Source organism: Habropoda laboriosa, unplaced genomic scaffold (assembly GCF_001263275.1).
Source record: "Habropoda laboriosa isolate 0110345459 unplaced genomic scaffold, ASM126327v1 scaffold42, whole genome shotgun sequence".
NCBI lineage: Eukaryota > Metazoa > Arthropoda > Insecta > Hymenoptera > Apidae > Habropoda > Habropoda laboriosa.
This window is the reverse complement of record NW_017100181.1, coordinates 1229820-1236558: the sequence shown is the minus strand read 5'-3', so window position 1 is coordinate 1236558 and position 6739 is coordinate 1229820.

Sequence of the window (6739 nt, the reverse complement as noted above, 5' to 3'; positions counted from 1 at the left end):
TTTAAATATTAAAAGTTAATAATATTGTTTAAGTAATCGTGTAAAATAAAAGTGTTTTAAGGAAAGAAACACTTAAGAATTATGCATGCATAATGTAGTACATGAGATTGAACGAGTAAAATGATATTTTTTGTTTGAAATACTCGTTCTCACTTTTTATAATTAATAATATACTACCTAGTATATAAGATTCAAATGATTGTAACTTTAAAATATAATTTAACCTTTTAGAACTTTAATTTGTTAAGAATGTATCATTTTCCTCTATATTTCTTTGTTGAAAGTCTTTTGAATAGAATCTCACTAAAATGTCTTATTTATATTGTATCACTGCTATCATAAATTTAAATTAATATTAAGTTAACTGAAAAATAAACATATACAATAATTCTTATGGGAGTATTTAGTTTTTAACGTTAAGAAATCAATTTTTTTGTGCATTTTCTGTTAGCATTATATGTTAAAAAACACAAGTTAATGTCTCTGTTATAGTTAAATTTTGAGAAAATATTGATATAACAGTTTCTGCTCAGAATCAACGTTTGATTTAACTGGTAAACTTGTATTCACTTGTACCAAATAAGGCCAAATACAGTAAATTAAATACAGTTTATTAAACCTCTGATAATGAAACTCATACCTCAACTCAAAGCAAAATTCTTTTTCGAACAGGAGAAAGTTGAACTCTTATGTGAGCTCGAAATATTTACCTAAATCGATCATCGAAAAAACGTACAACTCCCTAAACGCAGACCACACAGGTGGACATTGTTAAATAGATTTTATTCCTACCCTGAACCTTATCAGTACTCTCGGTACTTTTTATCTCGTCAGAATTGGCAACAATAGGCTTTGAGAACTGATCTCTACGATCAAGAACGCCCAGGCAATTTATTTTCATTTTATTTAGTAAGGAAAACCGCGAATTTATTACAATTTAACAAAATTTCGCTGGAACACTGTTGATACTCTAATAATGGGAGGGCGTTTGCACCATTAGTGCAGTAGAGTCCATCCAGTTCTTCTTTGACCTCTTGGTAGTTCAGCTTCAACATGCACATGCACACACATATCTAACCAAGCACCAAACCCTCAAAAAATTCACTCACAATTCGCAGATTAAGCAGCTGGGCTCTGCAACGTAGATTTGGCTGCCTGGCTGCATTGCCTCCTTCCTTCCAGTCAGATCGTCATCCTTCCTTCCTTCCTGCCTTCCTCCCAGTTCCGATCGACTTTGCAAGACCCACAAAGACGCGACGCGACGTGATAAATTCTCGTATCGATCGAAAGTAAATGGGAAAATTGACTGTAAATTGAATTAACAGTTCTTCTTTGACCTCTTGGTAGTTCAGCTTCAACATGCACATGCACACACATATCTAACCAAGCACCAAACCCTCAAAAAATTCACTCACAATTCGCAGATTAAGCAGCTGGGCTCTGCAACGTAGATTTGGCTGCCTGGCTGCATTGCCTCCTTCCTTCCACTCAGATCGTCATCCTTCCTTCCTCCCTGCCTTCCTCCCAGTTCCGATCGACTTTGCAAGACCCACAAACTCACAAAGTGTGAGTCACTGTGGAATGGACGACGCGAAAAGTACTTCGAAACGCGATTTATTTCAGTTTTATTCAGAAAGGGAGAAACCGCGACTTTGTATTATTTTCAGTATTATTATTGAACTAAACCTTCGCAGAACGCGAGTGAAAAATTGAAAAATTCAAAGGAAAAAACGCGAATTCGTATCTTTTTCGATTCTAGAATATAAGAAAATTTGAATAAAATACGCGACGAGAATTAGGAGAAAGTATGTTAAACGCGTAAAATATTAAATAATAAGCGAACAAGGTATGAAGCTATTATTTCAGTACGCGATGCAACGACTCTAGTGTTTACTAAAATTCAAAAATTCTCGTATAAATTCCGAAAATAGATTATTAATTACGGTAAACTACTGAGACGGTTTAATTTAGGGTAGGCATAGTGCCCGAGTGTAGTGCACTCGTTCCAAATCAGCTCACAATATACAATAATAAATCAACTAACTACTTAACATGCAATTCATGCAAATTCCTTGGATGGTAAATTATTAGTAAACAAAATTAAATATCAGAGAAAATATATGAAAAATACTGAAAGAAAAATTTCAAATCAATTTCAATTGCTGTAACGAAAAAGCAACCTCTCAAAGTCATTTCAATATCCTATTCGACAAGTCTGAAGAACAACGATGACTAAAATTCAAATGTTTATTTCCCTAAACCTTCAAAATAATTTCGAAATATTTTATTCGAAGCGGAGTATTCCAAGTCAGTATCGATAATTGAAGAAATTATTTGATTGTATTTAAAAGAACCGAAAGGAGAATATTTAAAGTCTGATATTAAATGTCTAGCAAGTACCAGTAATTGGTAAAATGATTTATATTTGTTTTAAAAGGAAAATTTCTAATAGGTATTAGTTAAAATGAATTGTTATTCAGTCTACTGTATTGAAATTCTAATTGATTCTAATGTATACAAGTGTTACAAGAAGGCTGAGTGTGTACAGGGTGGACACTGACTCTAGTATTTACTAAAATTCAAAAATTCTCGTATAAATTCCGAAAATAGATTATTAATTACGGTAAACTACTGAGACGGTTTAATTAAGGGTGGGCATGGTGCTGCTTTAGTTTGAAATGATTTATAAACACATAATTAACAGAGGAAAAACCGTGAAACGGCAAAACGTCTACATTCTAATTGTTATAACATGTAAACAGAACTTTAAATTTAGTGTAAACAGAAAAAATATATAATACAATTTATTTCACGGTATTGCAACAAATAAACGTTGAATCAATATTTAATTCGTATAAAAACAATTATTTAACGTAATAATTTTACCTTCACTATGGCTATTTTTAATCTACGACCACAGGTCAACCTGATTTCTAATCCTTACGAACTTTAAATTCAGTCTAAACTGAGAAAATATATAATACAATTTATTTCACGGTATTGCAACAAACAAACGTTGAATAGATTCTTAATTCGTATAGAAACATTTATTTAAAATAATAATTTCACCTTCACTATGGCTATTTTAAATTTACGACCAAGGGTCAACCTGATTTTTAATCCTCCGAACTTGATTTCACAACGAGAAAGTAATAAGATCGTTGAAACGTACTTATTTGTCAAAGAAACTTGCAAAAATGTATAAATAATAATATGTAATGTTTTAACAAATTTTTGGAAGTATAAATTAATAATAAAATTGTGAAAATTAATAAATTATACGTTATTATAACATTAATAGAATTATGACTAAACCGAAGTTCGAAGTCGAGTATTTAAAGTCTGATATTACGTGCCTAGCGAGTGCCGGTAATTGTTAAAATTTGTTTAATAATTAGTAATAGAAATTCTAATTGATTCTAATGTATACAAGTGTTACAAGAAGGCTGAGTGTGTACAGGGTGGACATAGACTAGCTAGTAGCCCCCGACCACTCTATTCACATCTCAGAACCTTCAGGTCAAAATACGCCGCGAAGTGTCTAGGGCCCAGTATAAAGGGTAAATGATTTCGCGGGACATCGGCGGGTCCTTATATACCTGCGGTACCCTCTCCCCAAAGTCATTAGCAAAATCGTCGGTTAGGTCAGGCGGGAAATTTTCGCGGGAGATTTTCGCGGGAGATTTCCGATATCGTAACACGGTATAATTTATCAATTTTCACAATTTTATTAAAAATTTATACTTCCGACAATTTGTTATAACATTGCATATAACAATTTATACGTTTTTACAATATTCTTCAATGGAAACATAGGTTTTAGCGTTCTCGTTACTTACTCGTGGTTAAATTAATTTCGTAGGGATTAAAAATCAGGTTGACCTGTGGTCGTAGATTAAAAATAACCATAGTACAGCTAAATTTATCGTGTTAAATAATTCTTCTTACACGAATGAAAAATGTATTCAACGTTTGCTTGTTACAATACCATGAAATAAATTATTTGTGCAGTTCTGTGCATTTTCTGTGCAGTTCAACCTAATTTACTTAAATTTACATTGCGAGACAGTATACTGTAACAAGTAGTAACAAGCAAACGTTGAATAAATTCCTAATTCGTATTAAAAAAATTATTTAACACAATAATTTCAGCTTTATTATGATTATTCTTGATAAATGACCACAGGTCAACTTGATTTTTAATCGTTATAATCTTTAAATTCAGTGTGAATAGAGAAAATGTGTAATATAATTCATTTCACGATATTATAACAAACAAACGTTGAATACATTTTTGATTCGTAGGAAAAGAATTATTTAACACGATAATTTTAGCTGTACTATCACTATTTTTAATCTACGACCACAGGTCAACCTGATTTTTAATCCCTACGAAATTAATTTAACCACGAGTAAGTAACGAGAACGCTAAAACCTATGTTTCCATTGAAGAATATTGTAAAAACGTATAAATTGTTATATGCAATGTTATAACAAATTGTCGGAAGTATAAATTTATAACAAAATTGTGAAAATTGATAAATTATACCGTGTTACGATATCGGAAATCTCCCGCGAAAATCTCCCGCGAAAATTTCCCGCCTGACCTAACGGACGATTAGCGATACTCACTTGGAATACTCCGCTTCGATTAAAATATTTCGAAATTATTTTGAAGGTTTAGGGAAATAAACATTTGAATTTTAGTCATCGTTGTTCTTCAGACTTGTCGAATAGGATATTGAAATTACTTTGAGAGGTTGCTTTTTCGTAATAGCTATTGAAATTAATTTGAAATTTTTCTTTCAGTATCCTTGTGGAACTTGTAACGAATGCTGCTCCTAATTCTTATCACTTGCTGTAAAATTATTAGTTTTTGCATTTTAACAAAGTGAATTAATATTCCTATTTCTTATAAAATTATTAATCGCTAAAACCTATGTTTCCATTGAAGAATATTGTAAAAACGTATAAATTGTTATATGCAATGTTATAACAAATTGTCGGAAGTATAAATTTTTAATAAAATTGTGAAAATTGATAAATTATACCGTGTTACGATATCGGAAATCTCCCGCGAAAATCTCCCGCGAAAATTTCCCGCCTGACCTAACCGACGATTTTGCTAATGACTTTGGGGAGAGGGTACCGCAGGTATATAAGGACCCGCCGATGTCCCGCGAAATCATTTACCCTTTATACTGGGCCCTAGACACTTCGCGGCGTATTTTGACCTGAAGGTTCTGAGATGTGAATAGAGTGGTCGGGGGCTACTAGCTAGTCTATGTCCACCCTGTACACACTCAGCCTTCTTGTAACACTTGTATACATTAGAATCAATTAGAATTTCTATTACTAATTATTAAACAAATTTTAACAATTACCGGCACTCGCTAGGCACGTAATATCAGACTTTAAATACTCGACTTCGAACTTCGGTTTAGTCATAATTCTATTAATGTTATAATAACGTATAATTTATTAATTTTCACAATTTTATTATTAATTTATACTTCCAAAAATTTGTTAAAACATTACATATTATTATTTATACATTTTTGCAAGTTTCTTTGACAAATAAGTACGTTTCAACGATCTTATTACTTTCTCGTTGTGAAATCAAGTTCGGAGGATTAAAAATCAGGTTGACCCTTGGTCGTAAATTTAAAATAGCCATAGTGAAGGTGAAATTATTATTTTAAATAAATGTTTCTATACGAATTAAGAATCTATTCAACGTTTGTTTGTTGCAATACCGTGAAATAAATTGTATTATATATTTTCTCAGTTTAGACTGAATTTAAAGTTCGTAAGGATTAGAAATCAGGTTGACCTGTGGTCGTAGATTAAAAATAGCCATAGTGAAGGTAAAATTATTACGTTAAATAATTGTTTTTATACGAATTAAATATTTATTCAACGTTTATTTGTTGCAATACCGTGAAATAAATTGTATTATATATTTTCTCAGTTTAGACTGAATTTAAAGTTCGTAAGGATTAGATATCAGGTTGACCTGTGGTCGTAGATTTAAAATAGCCATAGTGAAGGTAAAATTATTACGTTAAATAATTGTTTTTATACGAATTAAATATTTATTCAACGTTTATTTGTTGCAATACCGTGAAATAAATTGTATTATATATTTTTTCTGTTTACACTAAATTTAAAGTTTTGTTTACATGTTATAACAATTAGAATGTTGACGTTTTGCCGTTTCACGGTTTTTCCTCTGTTAATTATGTGTTTATAAATCATTTCAAACTAAAGCAGCACCATGCCCACCCTTAATTAAACCGTCTCAGTAGTTTACCGTAATTAATAATCTATTTTCGGAATTTATACGAGAATTTTTGAATTTTAGTAAATACTAGAGTCAGTGCATCGCGTATTGAAATAATAGCTTCATCCCTAGTTCGTTTATTACTGAATATTTTTACGCGTTTAACTTATGCTTCTCCCTAATTCTCGTCGCGTATTTTATTCAAATTTTCTTATATTCTAGAATCGAAAAAGATACGAATTCGCGTTTTTTCTTTTGATTCTTTCAATTTTTCACTCGCGTTCTACGAAAGTTTAGTTCAATAATAATATTGAAAATGTTGTATACAACTCAATTTTGAAAAAACAAAAGAAAAATAGAATTTGCTTAGTTTGATTCTAAAGTACAGTATTAATAATGCAAAAAACCTCGCAGCAAAGCAATTTCTTTCTCCATACATCCACAAGAGGTGTAACC